This window comes from Danio rerio, chromosome 20 (genome assembly GCF_049306965.1).
Source record: "Danio rerio strain Tuebingen ecotype United States chromosome 20, GRCz12tu, whole genome shotgun sequence".
NCBI lineage: Eukaryota > Metazoa > Chordata > Actinopteri > Cypriniformes > Danionidae > Danio > Danio rerio.
In genome coordinates, this window is record NC_133195.1 from 35,647,891 (window position 1) to 35,673,108 (window position 25,218).

Genomic DNA, 25,218 nt, shown 5'->3' on the forward strand with positions numbered 1-25,218 from the left:
GAGGTCAGAGGAGAATGGTCAGACTGGTTCAAGCTAGAAAGGCAACAATAACTCAAAAAAACACTTGTTACCACCGAGGTATGCAAAAGAGCATCTCTAAACGCACAACAAGTCCAAACTTGAGCCAGAGGTGGCTGCAACAGCAGAAAACCACAGTGCCACTCCTGTCAGCTAAAAACAGGAAACTGAGGCTACAATTCACACAGACACACCAAAACTAGACAATAAAAGATTTTTTAAGAAGTGGCCTGATCTGATGAGTCTTGATTTCTACTGCGACATTCATATGATAGGGTCAGAAACTGGTTTCAACAACATTAAAGCATGGATCCATCCTGCCTTGTATTAATGGTTCATGATGCTGGTGATGGTGTAATGGTGTGGGGAATATTTTCTTGGCACACTTTGGGCCCATTAGTACTAATTGAGCATCATGCCAACACCACAGCCTACCTGAATATTGTTGCTGACCATGTCTATCCCTTTATGACCACAGTGTACCCATCTTCTGATGGCTACTTCAAGCAGAATAACGTACCATATCATAAAGCGCAGATCATCTCAGACTGGTTTCTTGAACATGACAAAGAGTTCACTGTACTCAAATGACCCCTACAGTCACCAGATCTCAATCCAATAGAGCATCAGTGGGATGTGGTAGAGCAGGAGATGTGCATCATGGATGTGCAGACAACAAATCTGCAGCAACTGCGTGATGCTATCATGTCAATATGGACCAGAATCTCTGAGGAATATTTGCAGTACCATGTTGAATCCACAAAAGATTAGGGCAGTTCTGAAGGAAAAAGGGGGTTCAACCTGGTACTGGTAAGGTGTACCTAATAATGTGGCCGGTGAGTTTGTGAATGCGTGAACTTAAAAAAACTGGGGTAATGACACAAAGATTATAAGAGTATTTAAAAAATAAAATACTAGTTTAGCTGTTCTACTTAATGTTGAATTTATTGTTAATTCTGTGCTCTTTGCAGCTCCTTGTGAAACACATTACAAGTTCTAAATGAAAATTGGGTTCTGTTTTGTTAAGTGACCTTAACTACTAGGTGTTTAACATCAAAACATAAGTACAGGTGGAACAGTGGCTTAGTGGGTTAGCACTGTCGCCTCACAGCAAGACGGTCGCTGGTTTGAGTCACGGCTAGACCAGTTGGCATTTCTGTGTGGAGTTTGCATGTTCCCCCATGTTCGAGTGGGTTTACTCCATGTGTTCCGGTTAGCCCATAGACATGCAGTATAGGTGAATTGATTAAACTAAATTGTCTGAAGTGTACGAGTGCATGTGAATGAGCGTGTACTTATTGTGTTCATACTGCATTGCACAACACTTACAGTGATACTGAGGTGGGATACTGGCAAGGTTACAGACAGGTGTTTAGTGGTGTGGGTATGTTTATGGGTGGGTAAAGTTGTAAGAAATAGGTCAACACTTTCATTTTCAATGTACTAAAGTAATTAATTACAGATGTGATTACATGCAGATCATTTTTAAAATATAAGTACAATGAAAAATCATGTATGTACCTGTACATAATAAGTACATTGTTCATCCATTCATTCATTTTCTTTCCAGCTTAATCCCTTTATTAATCTGGGGTCGCCACAGCAGCATAAACCACCAATTTATCCAGCACATGCTTTACACAGCGGATGCCCTTTCAGCTGCAATCCATCATGGGAAACACCCATACACTCTCATCTAAATACATACACTACAAACAATTTTAGCTTACCCAATTTACCTAAAGGGCATGTCTTTGGACTGTGGGGGAAACCGGAGCACCCGGAGGAAACCCACGCCAACACGAGTAGAACATGCAAACTCCACACAGATAAACAAACTGACCCAGCCAAGGCTCAAACTAAGTGCATCGCACCAAACATTTATTGTAAATGCAAAAATTACATAGTAATTAAGGCTACAATATAAAGTGTAACCAAAAATTGTGTCCATTTAAATCCTGTGTGGATACAGTTCATACTGTAAACGCACATGCATCTTTTTTAATTATTAGAAAAGTTTTCCATAGGTGTTTTTAATGAGCCAGTCATATTTTCTATCCCTTAACACTGAAAAGGTTATGACATTTTAAAAATATATTCATGTAGAAAGCAGGTCTTTTTCAAGAGTTCACTTGTTTGGCATGCTGGCTCAGGAGAGAGCCCTGAGCTCATAAGATCCTCGAGATTGGAGCTCCCTCCCGTTTGCAAGGCGAGAGGAGAGTTTGAGCTCAGTTAGAACTCGAGAACTCCCCTGCTGTAGCTAATGAACAGATAGTGATTGCTCTTAAGAAATAACTACTTACTGGGAGCATGTATATGGGGCCGATATACTTCAGTTACATGTTTTGGATGGTAGGAAACCGGGGAACCCAGGGGAAACCCATGTGAGCATGAGGAGAATGTGTAAACTCCATACAGAAACATCAGCTGGCTTGGTAAGGACTTGAACCAGTAATGATCTTGCTGTGAGGCAACAGAGCTAACCACTGGGCCACCATGCCACCCATCTGGGAAAGGAGGAGGAGTAGGGGTGGAATGGGGGGATTCTTTAAAATGAAGATGGCTGTGATGGAACTTAGGGTATTTATAGTGGCTTAGGAATCATCTGATTGGTGAATGATAAATTAGATAATGTGGGACAAGCAGCAAGCAATCACATGATCCTCTTGAAATTAGTTTATATATAAATTTCACTATTGAATTAATATATGACAATATTACAGTTTTTGTTATATTGTAGCCTTGGTGAGACTTCATTCAAACATCAAATCAAATGAATGTCTCCAAACTTTACCTTAATAAAGAAGATAATGACTTTTGCATGTATATGCATGTGTGGACAGAATGAGAGATAAGAAAGTCTAGTTTATGGGCTTACATCACACGTGACTCATTGCCATCCTCACAGACTGCAGTGATACATTTGGAGCCGAAATGGATTACGGAGAATTAAGATACACCAGGAGAAAACCATCTGTGGAAATATGAAAACATTGTAAATCATGTCAGTCTCATTGAATTATGCGGCAAAAAGCAAATGTCTTATTACTATAGTGGATTAGAGGCAGGAGTATAATAAAGTCAAACAAAAAGAAAGAAAAAAAAAAGGTGCCAGGAAGTGAGAGAGAAGGAAAGGACAGACCCCTCATCTGCCCCGACCTTGAGTAATTGCATGTTTGGGTAAATAAGCCGTCCAGGACTAATCAGTGTGTAATTGTGTTTGCGTGTGTATGCAGCTGCTGTGTGTGTGTGTGAAGGTGCCATGTGTACTGCCCACTGCTCTGACCATGTCACTGTTTCCATTAGCAACCTGCCACTGAGGGTCCCTCATTGTGTGTTGCTGCTTCCGATGGGCAAGATGTAGCGAGTGTCTGGGTCGCTATGGCTACGACCGTCTGGCGCTGAATCATCAACCTCTCCCCTGCTAGAGTAAATTTGCATACAGAACTGCCAACCTTCACTTTTTTTTCCACAGCAATCAGGAATATCCACGAGTGCAATAATCCCATCATTCGGCGCAACTTTGACTGCTGCCGGCATCAAACAACATTCTGCAGTATTTCGCCCCGGCGAGTCAATTTGGCCAGGGAAATGATGCAAAGAGTGCTCCATAACACATCGAGAGAGGGAGATTTGAGGGGAGAGAACATATTTGTAAACATTAATGCGAGACACAGCAGGCAAAAACATTTTTTTTTTTTTTCATGCACCTGCCAGTTTTGAGATTTTAGGCTTTCTTTCTGGGTTTTTTTTAGTGTAATGCAAATCAAACTTACAAACTACACTTTTAAGTTTTTCTTTTTTGTTATTTATCTATTTTTCTGCAGATTTTATTACAAATACATAGTTTTAAATGGGTGGTCTACTACGATATATCATAATTTAAACTTTGGTTGATGTGTAATGCAGCTGTGTGAACAAACATTATCTCTGACTGTAATACGCCCAAAGTTCAATGCAAAGGGAGACATTGGCTTTTTACAAAGTTAGTTTAGCAAAGCCTACTGCGAATGAAGTATGGGGACTTCAAAAAACATGTGGGTTAGTGAGATCACAAATGCTTATGCGCATTCACCATGTGCATACACCCTGCGCAGCAAAGGGGCATGGCCAGAGGCACTGTCATGTTATAGAAGAGAAAGCTAAAATGTTGCTATTTCCACAGAGCTTGTTCTGTTTCTGTATTTGGGCCTCCAAAGGACACGACACAAAGAGAGAAATGCTTAAAATTGTATTTTAATTATGTTCCAGAAAATTATAAAAAGATATAGCCAGCATCTGACAAAGGAGAGCTTTCAAAATCTCTCTCAGTTCAGTGCTGGATTCGGCTAAAAACTTCTCAAAAAAGGAGCAGCTCCCATCATAATAGATGAAGTTGTGGATTGTGAGTCACAACCTGAAAGTATTTTTAATTGTTAAAATTGATCTATTACATGCGCAGTTTCTAGCATTAAAGGTTTGTTTTAGCAAGGATGTAAAGAAGGATGTAAATGCTGTTTGGCACCGCTAACAATTTTAGCTACAAATTCACATTTATCCGTCAAATCGATATAAACAACCACAATCTTCACCTTCGCTGCAGTGTCTTTCTATGCGGCCACTTTCCCTGCCTTCTACATCTCAAATTACTAACTCGGACAATATATATAAACAAAGGGCTGACCGAGAAAATTGATATCGGTATTTATTGACCGAACACCATTGTCAATGTCGATAATAAAAAAAAATTGGTATGTAGTTTTGGTATGAATCGTTATAGATTTATTAAAATGTGGCTGATGAGCGCACATTTTGGAAGCAATGCCAATAAGCTTAGGGTGTCAGTGTGTCATTTCTAATAGAGGCACAAGTGCGACGTGCACATGGTAGGTATTTTCTAGGTACACCTATTTAAAAAACATCTGAACTTTTCTGAATGCCCCAAGAGCTAGAACTAACCAATCTGCTTTATACTTTGTATTGAATATACAGATTTCAGTAATAACAGCAGACTAATTTCCTCAGAAAAAAAAAAAACAGAAACGTGCTCACGCTTGTCACTTTAGGTCAGAATAACACACAAAAATAAGCGCCGTATAGCAGCAGTGAGGAGATTGTAAATAAAAAATAATGTTGTCAGAGTGGCTTTTTGGTTTCTTTTTTAATGCATCCCAGCCAATAGCTCCTCATCTGAACTTTTTCGTAATGTTGGTAAATTAAAAGAAAGTGGTCAAATAAAAAAAACCTAATATTATACTAAATGTATTGTTAAAAAACACTTAATAGTTATTGAATGATATGAAACATGATATTGTGATAACTGTTTTGCAATATCGCCCAGCCCTATATGAACGCTTCATATTGCCTACACATGCTTAAAATCCAAATATATGTGAAAGGCACTTGTCAGATTTTATTTTAGAGAGCAGGCAGGCATAAGGTTCAGCTGTGTCCTTTTCATTTTCCGTCTAATTCAGGTTCAAACTGATTCGGCTACACTGACTGACAGTATTTACAAAGCAGAGGCACAGCACATGTTATTAGAGGTGTGATGCTTTCCTAGTGACATGGAGCAGATCCGCGAATCACAACATTATGTTAGCTGACCAATCAGAGTCTCTTGAAGGTGGGCCTTTCAGAGGAAATATTTCATTTTCATGTTAGCTGAGTAGCTATATATAATCAAAGTAAGATAGATGAAAAAAGAATGTTATTTTCTACAAAGCATGAGCACACATTTCTTTGCATCTTATAAACACAACAAAACCTAAAAAATACAGTCAGGACCACACCTTTTAAATGTAATTTTTTTCCTCAAAATTAGTTTTTTTTTCCTGCTCTGAGCCATAAATCTCCACTTTAGCAGCACTGGCATACAGTTTACTTCACTGTTTTATTCATATCTGCTTTCTGAAGGTTTTTACAGTGGGATATGCTCATACATAATTTGCTACATTTCTACAAAATAAAGTGATAAAAAGATTTCCAAAATCCCTTCCAAAAAATAAATAAACAAGTTTTTAAGCTGGCTTCTGCCAGTGTTCAGATTTTTGTGCTAGAATTGTATGCAAATTGAATGTCTTGCCTTAAAAGCCAGAATGTGAATTTATTAGATACTATAGTGGAAAAAAACAAAAACAAATGCATTACCCTGACAAATACAAGAGCCATCTCAGCACAGCAGGAGGAGGAAGTGAATATACCTCACAAGACTAATGAATTAATTTAAAACTTTTATTACTCTAACCTTTGTCCTCTCTGAGGTAGAGGAGATATAAGTGAAAGTAGGAGTATTCATCAGTTGCAAAGGAACAAGGACAGGATAGTTCCTACAAAAATATCTGAACTAATTTTGTCACCAATGGCCTGATGGAGAGAAGAGGGATGAGCGCTCATGTCTTACACGTGTTTAATGAGGGATGTGATTCTCCACGGCAGTGATCTGCTTCAGCTGGACCACTTCTAGCCTTTCATCAGTACTGGGACACTATTCCCTTCAAGAAAAAAAAGAGGACTTTTATTTTCTATGGGGTGTCTGGGAAGATTTTTTAAAATAAAAATAACACCAATGTGAACAGGAGCAGGAGCAGCATGGCTCAATAAATGTGTCTCAATACAAATATGTTGTTAATCTGAGGCACTTAAAAAACTAAACAAAATAAGACCTGCCAAGAGCCTGATATTTTTATTATGTCCTTACATAAAAATTCAATAACATGCCCTAATTCTATATATATATTATTTATTTATTTATTTTAATAAAATTTGCAGCATGTTGGAAATTTCTCATTTACTAATGTATTATGTAACACTCATTCTCTAATGGAGGCATTATATTGTATTGACCAGCAGAGAGGAAACTACAGTTATAATGCAAATGAAGTCTCAAGTCTTGGTTTAATCATATCTGCATAATATGGTTTTTATGATTATAAACAAAATGTGCAACTTCAGGGGTACAACAGTGTGTCCCTGAGACGGTACCCTTAAAAGAACATATATTTTACCTTCTTTAGGCTACCTCATTTAGGTAGTATCTTAATGTATATAAATGTAGCCTACTAGTGTGAACCATTTAAATGTACAAGATGTTCTTTGAAGGGTAACTGTCCCAGTGACGAGCATTTTTTTCCTCCTAGAAAGTTAAAATTAGTCCATTTTGGTATAAATTTGTCTTAATATTTATACCGTTTTTTTTTTCCTGTTCCTGTAAGTTTTAATTTAAACAGCCAAAATATAGAATGTCTAAAAATAACAATAAAACATAAAATGTCAAATAAGTATTCATGAAAGCTAAAATGAAGTGTTATACAGCAGTAACAAAAATTGTAGAATTTAGAACATGCCAGTTTCTTCGGAAACATTACAAAGATCTAGTCTGTTTGCGGTTTGATTCTCTTACCAACTAATTTCAGTAGCCCTAATGTTATTTGTTTGCACAAATTCTAAACTCTAATCTTGACATGTCAAAGACACTCGTCCTTATTAGAAAACAAACTAAAACTGCCAAATGATCCACCGTAAAAAAAAAAAAAAAAAAAAAAAAAAAAAAAGGCTGTTAACTGAAAAAACACTGGTCAGGTCATTTTGTAATATATTATAACTTTTTATAGTCAATCTTTTAGTACATTACATTACAGTTATTTAATGAAAACAACTCAAATTGCAACAACATGCTAGCTAATTATCATTAAAGCTTTAGCAGACTTTCTGTTTAATATCTGTTGCACCAACAGATTCTTTTCCACCAAGAGACATTTAACTGACTACATAAAACATTGAAAGTACATGTAAGGTTACACTAACCATAACACCTTCCTATTGTCTACTAAATTTCTAAAGAGAATTGGTTGGTATATTGTTGCAACGTATCTTGTAATCAACAGCAAAAATATTTTTAAAGGAACCATAAAAATAAAGTGACAGCCACTTTCTTTTTATTAACCTACCACTTAGTAGCCACAATGGATGTATTTTTGAGAGGGGTCTGGATGCAGACCTGGTGCAGTGCAATCTGAGCTGCATCCAAAGCTTTTTAATGCGCTTACCTAACCCCACCCCTAACCCTACCCCTTACAGTGATGTAACTAGCTCTATTTGAGTGCACTGTGTCTGACATTGCATCGCATTGAATCATCATAAAGGCTGCATCCAGATACTATAGGTATATTTTCTTCAGAGTGTGAGTGACGAATTGCCATAAAAGCATGAACTTCATGAATATCTCTTTATTATACAGCCTTGCATATAATGCAAAACTCTTCGGTTTGTGGTATGCAACCCATTAATATTGATGTTTCAGACTGTCCTTACTGGCCATAATCCAAAGAAAAAGTCTGCTTGCCATCTTACTCCTTGCTTAATGATCTACCGGTAAAATGTTACTAGGGCACAGCAGAACTTTACTGGGGTGAAAACAGTCTAGCCCTTTGTATAGCCCTTCAGTTTCGGGGCTGACTAAAGTAAGAAGAATTAAGCTGAAATCTCCATCGTCATTCCAGGGAACACACACAGTACTGCCGATTTCAATTCAACACACAAACCATCAGCAAGATTTATAATTTAACCAATTACCTCTCTAGGTCATCAGATTTGAGTGTTGTTGTTGGCTATAAAGTCACAGGTGATTTCAAAGTGTCAAGTTCTCCATGTTAAATCCCATTATGCAGGTTAATACTATTTATAACCGTACACACATAAACACACACACACATACACCTGGAGAGAAGCCAAGTGTGAAGTGTGAGAACTAGGCTATATACTGATACCGGGCAAGGGTTCAATTATCCACTTGAAGCAAGGATTCAATTGGGCTCTTGAAAAGGGAAACAATCCAAGCCTCAAATCTTCGTCTTTCTCTCTCTCCCTTGAGGCCAATCCATTGGCAAGGATTAAAACCGCGGCTTGTCTCTTCCCACTGGTTTGGACATCTGAGCAGTTTCTTGCCAGGACGGGACTGAATGTTAAGCTCCCCAGATTAGGTCTCGCACAGCATTTGTTCGAGGGACTCTTGTGCCATCTTGTATGTGCAGCTTACTGAAGCAGCTACTACACGCCACGGGTGGAGTCAGAGTCACCACAATCCAGTTTAACCCCTGGGCTAATTTCACTTCATTAGCTCGGTAAGTGCTTTCAGTGTGGCAGATCTCTAGCAGTAGTTCGAGAGTCCAAGGTCTTGGCGTATGTGTGCGTACAAGGACGGCTGGATGCTTCTTTTTCAACAATTACCCGACTGAAGTCACTAATTAAAAGTAAACACGCAATTGCATTAGCTAAACTTAATTGCCACATCTAATTAGTGACACGCTTCTGAACGAGGCATCGGGTCTATGTACGCTAAAAGGTGTAACGGCATAGCAATATAGCTAGAGAAATGTCAGGCCTTCCTCAGACTTTTTGATAATATAATGGTGGTGTTTCACATATCACTGCTCAACAATTACTTAAAGTGCAATTAGACAGAAATGTCACAGGTCTCTGGTGACTTGCTGTCATTATGTGTTCTAATGCGTGCTTTGATTAGACGCTTCCAGGCATTATTTCTAACAAACCTCAAAAGGTCTTTAACAGAAGGTCAGCTCATGGCCCGAACAATGCCTCTTAAGGAGAATCAATGTTTACTTGCTGTCAGAATAACCAAAAACTGTACTCAAGTACTTGCAAACAAATAAAAAACAGTACAATAGTACAATAGTGTCTAGGGCATTTTAAGGTATCCAACCAACCCTGGCCATAGTTTTCTCATGCTTATGCCATCAGGCAGATGGTAGCGAAGACTGAGCAGCAAATCAGTGGGGTTTCGTGATTTATTCAGTCTCAGTGTTGGGCAGTAGCGTTGCTGCAAGTAGTGATGCTACCAGCTTAAATACATTTCTCAGTAGCATGGCGTGGTGTTGCTACTTTTTAAAATCAAATAGCTTTTCAGTAGCGAAGCTATTGTTTTTAGTCAAGCAGCGCAGTAGCGTTTACACAAGCTACATTTACCAATTGCGGATGAGTAAGTGATGGCACCAAAATTCATGGAGCTGTGAGGCTGGTGTCTAGCCAATAGAAGTAAATCCATATGTGAGACTGACGATTTCTTCTTCAAGCTGTTTTACGGTGGTCAACAACAAACATTTTGTTGCGTTACTGCCACCTTTCACTCTAGGTTGCGTCAGCACAAGATGGAGAGAAATGGCCACCACAGTTATGAAGTAGCTAAGAGTATGTGAGAGCCTAATGCGGGAATGCATTGAAACAATGCAGTTAAACACCAGTATATGACTCTACTCTTAACCCTAACCCCAAGTAATAACAATGACACGCATTCAGTATTAATGCAAACAGTGGCAAAAGTTAAGCTATTTTGAAATTTGACAGCGCCACACGTGTGTAGGAACAGGTGATGGTGGCCATAGAAAGGAAAAACAGCAGAGGGTCACGAGTTCAGAAACACATTTAAATCAGTAAAGAAATAAGCATGCATTGCGTTTTGAATGGGGTTTTGGACGCAATATGTAAACAGCCCCATAAAGATTTACCCTGAGAGATACAGTACAAGCTCTGATCTATAATAGATAAGTGATTACAAGCCACATGGAGCGTTTACAAGTTATAACACAGAATCAAATACATATTTTGAAAACAAAACGAGGAATCAATTTTAATTTCACTTACATGTTATGATCTGGAGGAAGAAGAAACTAGTCCGTATGAACTGTAACAGTTACTGACAAAGTCCCTGACAATGTCTGACAAAGTCCCATACAGTACATAATCTCTGCTGCTTCTTCCTCTAATAGCAAATGGCCGAGAAATCCTGTGTTGCAGCAAAGGTTGTTGTATCAAAAATCTGAAAAATGACAGGAACAAACGCAGCACACAATTGGCTACACTGTGGTGTTGTTGAGAAAATGAAATTTAACCCTTTATTCCCCACAGCCAAATCTCCATCTGTCGCTGCGTAGAACATATGTTGAACAAGTTGGCGGTTCGTTCCGCTGTGGCGACCCCAGATTAATAAAGGGACTAAGCAAAAAAGAAAATAAGAATAAATGAATGTATAATGTTAAACAAAATGTTTTTTGGCATAAAATAACAAATCAATAATTTGAACTCATTATTTTTGCTTATTCCTATATTTATCGCTTGGATTTAAGGTCCAGGGTCACAAATGACAAAATATTTAGCAGTAAACAAACCATAATTTATGACAGAAAATAGGTCTTATTTTACTGTGCCAAGAAATGCATAGAAAAACAAAAGCTTACGAGAAAATAAAGCGTCTGCAATGACTGCAGCATAATCAGTTATTCATATTTCATTATTTTCCCTCTTGTATTTGATTAGCAGCCATTCTCATTTCTCAGTATGTTTCCTCGGCTGTCACAAATGACAGAATTGAAACGCAGAGCACGTTCAAGTTTTACACTAGACAAGCACAAGAACACTTATATATGCCCAGAAAATCTACATCGACATAACACATCAATATGTTGGAATAAATGCTGAAGTATTGTTATTATTGTTTTTGTAAGGAGAACTAATCAACAACTCATCTCAGGTCACCTCCGAGAGGGTCTGCGGTGCTCAAAAAGACCCTAAACATGGAGAAGAATGAGTGAAAATACTTTATGTATGTTATGAAAAGTGCTTGTACTTATTGAAAATCTGAACATAACAAATTAGACAGTCGGATCTTCCTCCATCCGTTCGACTAAATGTAATCAAATATATATTTCTGTAAGCTGTAACACTTTCCATTCAAGATGATGAAACTTTCATGTACATAATAGCTGTAGTATGGACTGTTTACAAACAGCACACATTGTATTCATGGGTGAGAAAGTGCTTCAAGGATTAGCCTAATTGTTTAATCAACTCATTGTATTCAGATTAGTGATTCATTTGCAAATGAACAGCATGTGAAGCAAACAAAAATGAGTGAAAGTACAGATACTAATGAAAATAAAAGTATCCAGCAAACACTACAGCTTTAATTTGTATTTCATTCATTCATTTTCCTCCAGCTTAGTCTCTATTTCAGAGGTTGCCACAGCAAAACAAACTGCCAACTTTTCCGGCATATGTTTAACACACTGGATGCCTTTCCAGCTGCAACCCAGTACTGGAAAACACCCATACACATTCATTCACATATACTCATACACTAAGGCCAACTTTGTTTACCCAATTAACCTATAGCGCATATATTTGGACTGTATGGGAAACTGGAGCACCTGGAGGAAACACACGTGAACACGGGAAGAATATATAAACTCTATACAGAAATGCTAACTGTTCCAGCCAGGACTCAAATCAGCAACCTTCTTGCTGTGAAGCAAAAATGCTAACCACTGTGCCACCTAATTTTTAACTGTCACTGTAAAAAAATAATAATAAAGAATCCATACAATTTACAGGTGACGCAGTGGCGCAGTAGGTAGTGCTGTTGCCTCACAGCGAGAAGGTCGCTGGTTCGAGCCTGGGCTGGGCGTTTCTGTGTGGAGTTTGCATGTTCTCCCTGCGTTCGTGTGGGTTTTCTCCGGGTGCTCCGGTTTCCCCCATAATCCAAAGACATGCGGTAGAGGTGAATTGTGTAGGATAAATTGTCCATAGTGTATTTATGTGTGTGAATGAGTGTGTATGGGTTTCCAGTGATGGGTTGTGGCTGGAAGGGCATAAGCTGTGTAAAACATATGCTGGATAAATTGACGGTTAATTCTGCTGTGGCGACCCCAGATTAATAAAGGAACTAAGCCAAAAAGAAAATAAATGAAAATTTACAGAAAAAACAGCAGCTGCGATTGCCAGAATTCAACCACTTAAAATACAATAAAAGAAATTTTGAAATATACAGTAAACTACCCAAATTCTGTAATAATTCATACAATATTAATATATCAATACTTTGAAGTACTAATGTCTACAGATTTTACCTTTGTAGACGGTGATAAAACACACAAATATAACTGATCATCACAATCAGATTTTCCACAAGCACAGAAACTAATATACTAATATATACTGCAGATGGTGCTCAGTGCCATTGACATGACTACTAAACACCACCATAGTAAAACACATGACACTACAACTATGAACAATAATTTTCAAGGTAATTAATATAAATCTCCAATGTACATCACAAATGAAAAAAAAAAACAGAAAAGAAAAGACACAAAAGCTAGTGTCATGCATTGATTTCTGGGAAAGTCAATTTACAGTTATTTACTGTATATGGACATTTACTGCTATCCAGGTGACTTTGATTTTTTGATGTGATTTTTACTGGAACAAATGTCCTGCATGTACACATATTTAACCCTCTGGTAATTTTGATTGTAGTCCATCAGAACGCCATGTGACTACAGTACTGCACATGCCATGACATTATAACTTTTAGTATTGTAAATTATGTATACGTTATGTTTAAACATAAAACAAGTTTAATTCAGTTAATTACAGATATTAAATATCAATGCAAAAATGAAGTGCTACAAATGAAAATAGTAGTTATATAAACAAACATAGAAACAAACATATAAAGCATTCAAGTATTTCTAACATTTCCTGATGCGTTGAGACAGTAGAGTGTGTCCTATAGGTGGTATTGTCAAGCCCCCTCTCCTGCATCGGAGCACACTCATGCATCATACCGTTATGTAATGCCTTGTACGCTTTACTAAAAAGATAGGTCAATAATCTAGTTTTGAACTGAGAACTGTGTCTGGGCCTCAGACATTATCAGACAGGCTATTCCAGAGTTTAGGGGCCATGAATGAGAAGGCTTGACCTCCTTTAGTAAACCAGTCACCATTTAGATGGCTTAAGTCACGGGTCCTTGACCACCAGGCTGTGAACAGGTACCGCTCCGTGGACCAGGCTGCACAAGAAATCATTAATTATTTCCATTTTTTTTTTCTGAGTCTGAACAATCGTTTTATTTTGAAAAATCTTTTATTTTAGAAAAATTATTTATTTTGAAAAATGACCGTAGTCTCTCGCTTACATTTTGGTCACTTGAGCACCCACATTTAAACTACAAGCAGCAAAATCATTATGAAACAGATATCTTTGGGAAGTTTCTTTGCTAAGGGGAAAAGGCCCAGTGAAGGACATGCGAATTGCCAGGGAATAGATCTGCAACCCATTTGTCAACAAATCAGGTGAATCCACCATGTCTATGCAAGAAGATATATCAACTGCTTGATATTACAAAAATGACCTTTTAGTGGCTGTTCCAATCTCACAGCAATTCGCAAATGTTTGATTTAGTAGCTAATTCGTATGAATTTGTACGATCTAATTCGTACAATTTAGTACGATTTGCTCATCACTCAATGACGGTTGAGGTTAGGGGTGTGGTTGGGTGTCACACCTCCTTTTTAAAATCGTACATTTTCCTACTAAACTGACAAAACGTAAAATACTTACGTTTTCTTGTGAGATCAGGCTGGCTGTTCGCATATTGCATCTTTTCTAAAGTTTGAGCAAGTTTGTAATTTCCTATGGAGGTGCGCAGCTTGACTTCCAGACGCACCCAGTTGAATGAATGCCGCAAGCACACCACGAGTCAAGTGACGAGAATTGACCATCAGCTTCATACTTTGTATGGAATATACACATTTCATTAGACTAACTATCTCAGACAAACACAGAACACCCAAACACTGCAGTGCTTTGTAAATTTTCTTCATAAATAAAACTTTTATTACAGTGAGAGCAATGTATTGTCAGCTTGTCATCCTCTGAAAAAAATGGTTGATGGTCGGCTGGAAACGTATGAAACCTATTCCAGACACAATACAAAAACATGAGTGCGATACAATTAAATTTTTAATTTAAGGCATTTCTGTATGCAAGGAATATGTAATTTGCCATTCATTAAGTTTGTCAAGGTATTGAGAGCCTTAACAGTTATTATGTCATGATCAAAATATCATTTTAAAAACACTTATACCTTCTGCTGTGATGAACACTAAAGATGATTTACAAATGATTTAACAATCAATGCTAATTTGGGATTTGCAGCATTTAATAAAAACCAAGTCAAAGCAAACAAATATCAAGTGTGTATTCTCCAGCAAACTATTAATTCAAGAAGTTATTTTGGCAACCTCAAAACGCTTCCTCAAATTTTATAGAGAAATCTGAAGCCAAAATTCCTCTAATAAAGGTTATATCACGAGAAAAAACACTTGATGTGTGAAAACAAACATCGCTGGATTCTGCACGCACGCTTGAGTGTCCTTTTACAGTTTATTGTGCATCAGATGAAACAAAAATAAAAATGTTTGGTAAGACTTTACTAGATAGTGTTTTCATAAGACTATTATGACACTTTTATTATCCTGACAGGAAACATGTCCTGATTATCAAGGAGATTTTATGCATGCTTTCAACAACTATCATAAAGTGTCATTTACTCAGTTATGTAATTTTAAAAGCAAATTCGACATTGTTTGAGATACCTTTGTTTTGACAACTTGACATGAACAAAAACATCATAACCTGTCTTTGTCATGACAGCTTACAAAGTGACATTACAAAGACAACAAAGCTTGAAATAAATCTGCTATGATTGTCATGAAGCCATCATAGTTGGGGAAATAATATATCGCAATAATATTTCTAAAAGATTCAGACTTCAACAGAGTGTAAAACTCTTGATGGTTTTGTGGGTCTCGCCTATCAAATCTGATCTTTAATTTCATATCTTCAATTAGTTTCAAGTCAGGTGATTAGCTGGGCCATTCTACAGCTTGATTTTCTTTCTCTGAAAGCATTTGAGAGTTTCCTTGGCTGTGTTTTGGATCATTGTCTTGCTGAAATGTCCACCCTGGTTTTCTCATTTTCATCATCCTAATAATGTAGATGTTGGACTTAAGCAGCTAATACTAATATACATTTACGAAGGGCAGAGTGTTGCTAAATAACTAGTCAGAGATTCCAGTTGATGTCTGGGCTTTCATTCTATACCTCCCTTTCTTCATGTGTTCAATACTTTTTTCTTGCATCATTTCACTTTATTACACATAACCTCATTTGTAAACTAATTAGTTTTGTTTTCTTTGTATATACAGTGCTCAGCATATATAAGTACACCCCTCACAAATTTATCTTTTAAATTAATATTTTTCTAGGGAGCTATACTATATTCTATTTGTGCATATATATTAGAATAGACTAGTCAGTACTGAAGCCAAATCTGGAGCTTATCTAACAAAATAACTTACAATAATGTTCCAAAAACTAGCACAGCCAAATTTATGTTACAGAAGAATGTGAAATACAAATTTAAAAAAATAGGAAAAATCAAGATAGAGGAGAAACTAAGGTTGCAAATCTTTCAATTTCTAAATATGTTTGGTGACAAAATTATTATTTTAATAAATATATTGATTCAATAAATCTGTTTTGTTTAAATGCACCATAATACAGTGCCTATATTTACAGAGAAATGGATGAAAATATAAATTTTCAAAATGAGGTGTACTCAATTATGCTGAGCACAGTATGGATGTACTTGGTTGTTAACAACACCCAGTGACAATTTCAAGTAATCAAAAATGGTCACATGTTAAATACTTATTTCCCCCACTGCAATTGTCATGAATTTTTTTTGATCACTAGTTTCAGTGGAACAAACAAAATTTGTCAATAAAATTTTTCATTAAAGCTGTAAGTACTTTGTCAAATAATTGTATAACACGATCTTTGTAACTATAACAATAATATTTAATGACATTTCAATAACAAATTCAATTTGTACCACTGTTGAGGTCAAGCAAAATATTTATGACACTGTTAAAATTTCTGGCACAATTATAATGGCCTCGTGACAGTCATGTTTATGACAAGTTATGTTTTTTTGGGTAATGTCTCCCAAGTAATAGTAATTTACACAAATGCAAATGGAACTGGTCTTTTTTTAAGAAGAATAAAAAATGTGGACTTGGACTAAACATTATGGAATTTATATAATTAATATAAATAATGCTAATTTCAGATCATGTGACAAATACTTAACTATATACAGTTGAAGTCAGAATTATTAGACCCCCTGAACTATTAGACCCCCTGTTTATTTTTCCCCCAATTTCTGTTTAACGGAGAGAAGATTTTTTCAATACATTTCTTAACACAATCATTTTAATAACTGATTTCTAATAACTGATTTGTTTTATCTTTGCCATGATGACAGTAAATAATATTTGACTAAATATATATATATATATATATATATATATATATATATATATATATATATATATATATATATATATATATATATATATATATATATATAATTTTTCAAGACACTTCTATACAGCTTAAAGTGACATTTAAAGACTTAACTGGGTTAATTAGGTTAACTAGGCAGGTTAGGGTAATTAGGCAAGTTATTGTATAATGATGGTTTTTCATGTAGACTGTCTAAAAAAATTTGCTTGAAGGGGCTAATAATTTTGTCCTTAAAATAGTGTTTTAAAAAATTAATAACTGCTTGTATTCTTGCCAAAATAAAACAAATAATATTTTTTTATCAGACATTATCATTATCAGACATACTGTGAAAATTTCCTTGCTCTGTTAAACATAATTTGGGAAATATTTAAAAAAGAAAAAAAAAATGAAAGGGGGGCTAAAAATTCTGACTTCAACTGTACGTAAATATGCACTACTCTGTGGAAAAACTAATAAACATTACCAGTCACTACTGCAATCATTTAATGGAATGGCAAAAACCCAGGTATCAAAATGACCTATAATTATTTCTAAATGATTAATAATATTTTCGAGGTTAACATAATGTCCATACTGCATACTCTATTTGCATGTTTCCAGGACTTGAAGAGCATTTGAGGCTATTTCAACTCAATTTAGGGGCTTTTTTTTTTTTTTTTTTTTTTTGCTGCTTTACATTTCAGACATGGATAATTATCTGCTCAGAGATATTTTCCTGCTGCAATTGATTAAAAAATCCAATTTGACCCAAAACACATGCACTCTTCACGAAATCTGGATCGGAAGTTAGAAATAGCTTTTATATTAGTCTGTCAGTTTCCATACCAGCAAAACCCCTTGCAACCGAGGCTCGCCTAATTCTGAAGTAAATATTGTCTCGCGTAACATTAATGAAAGCAAACATGCAAAAAGAGGAGCGTTTTGGGGCAAACAAACACACAAAGTGTTCGCCGGTGCGTATCTGTTAGAAGCCGAGTGCTTTTACCTCATCAAGTGAGAAGAAGTGGCTGCTCTCTGCCTGATAAGAATTTAATTAATTCAATTTGTAAGGCCACTCTGAGTCAGCGCAAATCTCCAAATAACTTCTGAATGACAATAAAAATGCATGAATGGTGATTGAACGCTCTAATTTGCGTTTGTTTATGAAAGCTTTCAGCGCACGAGGAGTGTTATATATGGTGTTTGACTTGGATTTGAAAGCTTGCAGTGATAAGAAAAGAAATCAACATAGTAGGGTCAGATTTACAGTACAGTGCTGTACAAGTCTGTTTAAACCCTTTTTTGTGAGCAATTGTGGACGCATATTTTCTCACAGGAAATGGAGGTTACAATTTATTTTTAAAAGCATCTTTGCATTGTTACAAATAACTGTTTCCATTTATTGAGACAATAAAATAATGCCACACGTTGCTTTTACTCTATTACAAGAAGAAATGTAATGTATAATCAACAGTGATATTAAAATGTAACATTTTTTATATTCTGGCATGTATACCCAGCAACTTTTTTTTCTTTTTTAAAAGATTTATAATAGACATCCAATAGATATACAAACATAGTAGTCTTGGCTAAAACAAGGCTAAATTTGGGCTGTCAGTGAAAATCGCTGTCTACCAATATAGGCCAAAACTAGACTAGTAATCGAATAGACAGAAATGAATGACTACACATATAAAATTTGTCTAATCTGTCTATTTGACGACTAGTCTAGTTTTGAGCTGTTCTTAGACATCGATTTTACACTGATAGACCTTATTTTAGCCTAGCTGTCTAGGTTTAGATGTCTATTAAATGTCTATTAAACACACAAAAAAAAAATGTTTCCTGGGTATAAACAACTGCTACTTTTATTTAATACCAATAATGGATCATACAAGTATAATAAAAAATCGGGTAACACTTTATTTTGATGGTCTGTTTGAGTGTTAGTAGACTGTCTGCTTAATATCTGCTGATACTGCAGCTTAACAGACATTTAATTGACATGTCAACTTACATTAACCCTAACCATAAGCCCAAGCCACCCTAACCTAACAGTCTACTTATAATCTAATGAGAATTAGTTGGCATGTAGATGCAATAACTTCAACAAACAGACCATCAAAATAAAGCGTGACCTAAATGAAATGTTAATTATTTATTAACGTATAACAAATAAATCTTGTGTGGCTCTATAATATGAAATGCTGTTTTGGTGGCAGTTTTAAGAACAATACAATTAATTCAAAAAAACTTTTACAGTATAATTTACAAACATGTTATATCCTCTTGAGACCTTGCCCATTGACTTGTGTCCTCGTTAGTGGACCTTGTGTTTTCATGAATTTTCTTGGATTTTTTTTGAGCTACTCTGTCAAGTTCTATTGTGCTGTGCAGAGTGCATCCTGGGCATTCTAGTGATATGTCACTTAATTGGCTGGCATGCAAGAAACCACTTTTTACACTGCATCCAAAATGGCCGGCATACAAACAAGCATATTTTATGGGAAGGAGAGATCCATGTAAATTTTTGCCTTTTAAATGCTTTTTTTTTTTTTTACTATTATTATTAGATATATATTTGTTTATTGAAGTGTCAGAAACAATACAATTAGCTTTAAAAGCTGTTAAATTGTTTGTTACAAAATATCATCCTTTTTTAAATGTCAGTGGACACCAGGACCATCGTAATGTAATTAATGACTGCATGTTGTAGAAGGCAGAACTGAAGCAGAGAGGATTCTTTATAAGATAGTTGAAGTAGAACTGACTTAGAGTCTGACTATCAGACAATTAGAGACAATTAGAGAATGACAATCAGTTTAAAATCATTTTTATGTTGAGTTTGTTTTGGATAAAAATCACTTCTTCTTTCCTTTTTTTTTTTGTCTTTTTAAATTAATTTTTTTATTTTTTGTAGTTGGGCTCTATTTCAGACTAAACTGTTACAGGAATTTCAATACAAAAGGAAAAAATGGCTTTTGTTTTGTTTCTGTTACATTATTGTTGGATTAATATCCCTTTACAGCCATATCCTGTACAGTTTTGTACAGAATTTGGCTCTCATTTGGAACTAAAATGGTCCTGTGGTCCACCACAGTGGAAATGCTGTAAAATTAAAAATAAAAACAAAACGTAAAACTCTAAATTGTAGAATTTTTTTTTTTACCCAAAATATGTAGGAAATCACAAAAAAGCAAGAAAAAAGAATATTAAAAATGCTACATTACAGATGCTAGAATTGGCTTCTAAGTTAACTTTAATGAAATGTTAAATATGGGGTGACGCAGTGGCTCAGTGGTTAGCACTGTCACCTCACAGCAAGAAGGTTGCTAGTCTGGGTTTTGGCTGCATGGGTCAGTTGGCATTTCTGTGTGGAGAATGTATCCCAGTGTTGGCCTGGGTTTCCTCCAGGTGCTCCGGTTTCCCCCACAGTCCAAACACATGAGCTAAAGGTGAATTGAATAAAAACATATGCTGGATAAGTTGGCAGTTCATTCCGCTGTGGCGACCACTGATGAATAAAGGGACTAAGCCGAAGGAAACTGAATGAATGAATGATTGAATGAATGAATGAATGAAATGTTAAATACAAAAAGATGGTTATTTAGTTAATGATAACAAATATGTATACAATTATATTTGCATTAAATGTTAACAGTTAGAAGTTAATAATGAATACTACAAACCCATTTAAGTCGAATCCTAAAATTTTCATTAAATTAATAAACAAGTTAATACATTAAAACAGTCCAGCTTTCTTTTTTATTAAGAGAAATTTCGTTTTGTAGCCTATTGTAGCTGGAGAAAGAAAGTATATGAAGAAGAAAAAAGAAATTAATTAGCCTTTCTCATGTCAGAAGATTAAAAAGCTGACTGCTACATGACAGATACTAACAGAAATGACTCCTAGGTTAACTTTATTTCAATTTTAATTAAATGTTAATCAAATATGAAAAAAGTAGAAGTTTCATAATGGATAATACATGTGAATACAGATCTGCATGAGCTCAGTCTTTATGAATACAAAAATTATACAAAAAAAATCATAATTAACTGTACTGTATGCCTTTGTCTTGTCTCTGCACACATCACAAGTTAAAGAGATTTTAGTAAAATTTTCTTTAAGTTTTCACTGGTATAAACTAAACAAAAACCACATTCATTTTCAGTTCATTCATTCATTGTCCTTTGGCTTGGTCTCTTTATTTATCAGGGGTCACAACAGCAGAATGAACCGTCAACTTATCAATCATATGTTTTACACAGTGGATACCCTTCCAGTCATAACCCAGCACTGGGAAACAACCCATAGTCTCTAGCATTCACACATATAGGGGAAACTGACTGCTACATGAGCAGAACTGCCTTATGTAGTATTTTTTTTTTTTTGCAAATGCTAATTAATGTAAAATAAATACAAACAGAGGTAGATATTCAGTACAAAAACACATAAACATAAATTTTATAAGAGTAAAATTTTAATTAATTAATAATAATAATAATAAAATTTAAATTAAATTAAATAACTTATCTCTATCAACAAGAAAAATTCTTCTGATCTTTTATTCGCATCCTGTTTTTCTAAAGTAGCAAAAAAAGTTTTGTTATCTTGAGGCAACAATGTGCAGCTGAGGCTTAAAAAAACTAATTTGTAAAGACAGTCGGGAAGAACTTCAGATAATTAAGCAAGTGTGCTGTAGTATCTAAAATATATTGGTCCGACTGTAGGCAGTGCAGTGCATCTAAAACACCTGGCCTGTTTTTGAAGTGGTGTTTTGATTTAAATGGACAGGTGCAGAGCCTCAGGATAGTGATATACAGGAGTTCACACACTTCAGATCTGAGTCTGCCCTCTACCATGCATGTGTGTGTGAGAGAGAAAGACAGTTAAAATAAACTGAGAAAACGGCCTCCGACTGTTCTAGGATTCATGATTTTAACAGTTAATTGGTGTATAAATACAAACACACTGAAGACTCACACCAATCCACAGACCTCGAATGCAGCAATTACTGAATGCATATTCTACCACCTCTGAAAACTGAACAAAAATACACAAACACTATTTCTCGGTTTGTCTCAAACACAAATAATACAGTAATTACTTGAGCTATTGCTTGATTTGCCTCAGAAAAAAACCCTTTTTTGTTCTTGTTCAATCTAAACTGCTTTAATGGCAGTATCACATTCACACATATACATAAGAAGAGTTTCAGCTCTAAATAGTGTTAAATAGGTTCCATACCGCTTTTCTCACCATTTTTAAAGTGCAATTGACTTTACTAGAATCTCTTTAATTAGTTTTACTGTATGTCCTTTGGAAACATCTGCTTCACACTGCATCCATCTACAGTATTACAATATTCCACTGTATACAACGGTTCTGCCTGGTGGTTAAATCTGATTGGCTGATAGCCTCTTCACCCACCACCCTTGTGTATTACTCCGCCCATTTACAGTGACAAGCAGAGAACACTCTACAGTTTCACAAATATTGCAGCTGTTGGACAACATAATGTACTTTTTAAGGCTTTTTTAGTCGAGAATGTAGTTGCTAAATTTGCATCTATGCAGTTTATTTATAAGAATAGTGGCAATTTTAAATATTGATAATTCCTGAGAGACAGCGCGTCAGTGGCCATTAGCTTGTCATTGAGCAGAGCAAAGGCAGTTAATGTCCATCCACAAGATGGCAACAAAGACTTCATAATAAGCCCTTAGAGGAGGAAAACAGCGAAATTTCTAACTACAGCTGTTCAAATCATTATTAAACATGTAAATTCTAAGTAGATCCTTCTCTTTGGTATGATGTTTAACAGAGCAAGGACATTTTTACAACATGTCATAATATTTTTTTTTTTTTCTGGAGAAAGTCTTATTTGTTTTATTTCGACTAGAATAAAAGCAGTTATTAATTTCTTAAACTCAATTTTAAGGACAAAATTATTAGCAAGACCGGTTACTGAATAAAACTGAGCCTGGTTACCTGGATGGGAGACAACTTGAGAAAACAAGTTGTGACCTCTGTGAGTCACAATGGCCTACTATAGTGAAGGGGACATTGTCAATGAGCGGCATCTATCTGATGAGACGTTAAACTGAGGTCTGTGATCAATAATAAATCCAAGCACTTCTCTTAAAGTGCACGTTCTTGTAACCACGGTCTCCTGACCAAATTCCCTCCATTGACCGATCATCGCCCTCCAATCATCCTCATCCACTGAACTGGTTCTATTGGTCCCCTAACTGCTGTGTGGTTAACATATTGGCGCCTTTGTCGAGTGGCTGCCATTGCATCATCCAAGTGGATGCTGCACAGTAGTGGTGGTGTGGAGAGACCCAAAATGTAGGTAAAATGTTTTTACAGCTTATTGGTCACTAACCATTTCTTACGGTGAACATAGGCTTATTTACTGACTACTAGGTAAACAATTAGTAGTTGGGTGTAGGTATTGGATAGGATTACGGATGTAAATGAAATCTTGCTACCAATCTCAAAACTCAATAAACAGTTTGTTTTGTTTTGTTGCTGCTTTAAATATTACTCTAATGATTTTAATAGTAATAGGAAGGGCATCCCCTGCGTAAAACCTACAGTATGCTGGTAACCGCTGTGGTGACCCCTGATTAGTAGTGAATATTAAACAACACTGAACTGAGCTACACTGAACTGAGTTTAAACACTGAAAACTAAATTGCCATTGTTTCAATTTACTACAATCCTCTACACAATCTACATTGTAAAAGCGCTAGTGTATAGTGCTGTATTTTTACCATAGTAATTGTAGTGTATTGAGTGTACGATGGGACTTATATCAGGAATATATGTATTTTGTGTTAGCCACTCTTTGTATAGCCCTGAGTTACTTTTTGGTTGGCCATCTGTTTGTTTCTATTGAGTTTCCTGCTTTCGTTAATGCAGACAAGCTCAGAAAAAAAAGAGAAAAAAGAAATGCCCGCATGTGTTTTCCTTATTGCAAACACAACAGTAATCTGCTAGTGATTGCTCTGCTCTGGCTTTTTTGGGGTTAAGTATAGTGGTCTCCTGATTGCAACAGAGAAATACCTGTAGACTGATGGCATTTCATGCTGTTCATCCTTATAATCTTACAATGTCAGCAAAATCACCTGTTTTGTCATCACTTTAGATATTACGCAAGAGAATCATTCAAGTACTCTAAAAGGACGTTTATGAAGTAGCAATGGTTTCTGCTGTTCTTATGTCAGCTGCAAATGTGAAAGAAAGCGGAATTTAAAAATCAGAGTAACAGAGTTGACAACTAATTAATCTAATATTAATGTATCCTTCATATTTTATACAAATAAATTAAAGCAAAATAAATGACATGCCTCAATGTCTTCTGGAGTGGAAGTGGCATCACCTTGAGCAAGTCAGATGTTTTTTTCTGTCATGATGTTTCATCAAATGTTTATTTAATCACACAAAAAGTATGAGAATTAGACAATTATTTCATAAGGTAAATATAAGATTTAGGATGATAAGACAAAGACAAAAATAGGTCATATTGGGAGTACTCTTACAATACTCTTACAACGTTGACATTTACAAAATGTCTTTTGTTCACATTTTTTTTTTCAGATTTTATTTTGCATAAGAAATATATCTGCCCAACAAAAGACAAAGTACTGTCAGGTCATCTGGTTTTTGCACCATAATTTATATGAGCCAAGGGCGTAGATTTGATCTCGACATCGGTGGGGGCATACATCCTTGGAGCGCAAGCATTGAACAGCATAAATTCTGTTTCGTGCTTTTCAAAACACGATTAAAGTACTTAATAATATAAAATAAACACCTAATAACACAAGTAACAGTCCCTTCCCATGCTTCAAAAGTCAATTTACATGATTTTACTGCAGTCAGGCTTTAAGAAGGTATGAAGGTAGAGAAATTCAGATGGGTGTGTGATTCAATTTAACTGTTTTATTCCGATTATTGATATTGATAATCATGGAGGCCAAAATTTAAACTGAATTTTAAGTAAT

The 25,218-nt window shown here is 35.7% G+C and overlaps 2 protein-coding genes and 1 long non-coding RNA gene across 5 annotated transcripts in view; 1 reads left to right on the forward strand and 2 right to left on the reverse strand.

Moving 5' to 3' along the window:
• Positions 1–2,992, reverse strand: part of si:dkey-6f10.3 — a 131,794-nt gene extending 128,802 nt beyond the window's left edge. For both annotated transcript variants that reach the window (XM_073933377.1, XM_073933375.1), the window contains exon 1: positions 2,897–2,992. The gene's annotated coding sequence lies outside the window, so the exon portion shown is untranslated. The remainder of the gene's footprint in view (positions 1–2,896) is intronic.
• The window catches only part of LOC141379322 (uncharacterized), a 70,347-nt gene that overhangs the window by 4,308 nt on the left and 40,821 nt on the right, over positions 1–25,218 (forward strand). The window contains exon 2 of one of the 2 annotated variants that reach the window (XR_012395871.1): positions 3,325–5,018. The exons of the other annotated variant lie outside the window; for it this stretch is intronic. This is a non-coding gene — a long non-coding RNA (uncharacterized lncRNA). Of the gene's footprint in view, positions 1–3,324; positions 5,019–25,218 lie in introns of those variants that run through there. 2 annotated transcript variants of the gene reach the window in all.
• Positions 14,669–25,218, reverse strand: part of nbas (NBAS subunit of NRZ tethering complex) — a 378,367-nt gene continuing 367,817 nt past the window's right edge. The window contains exon 54 of the transcript XR_012395546.1: positions 14,669–14,770. The gene's annotated coding sequence lies outside the window, so the exon portion shown is untranslated. The remainder of the gene's footprint in view (positions 14,771–25,218) is intronic.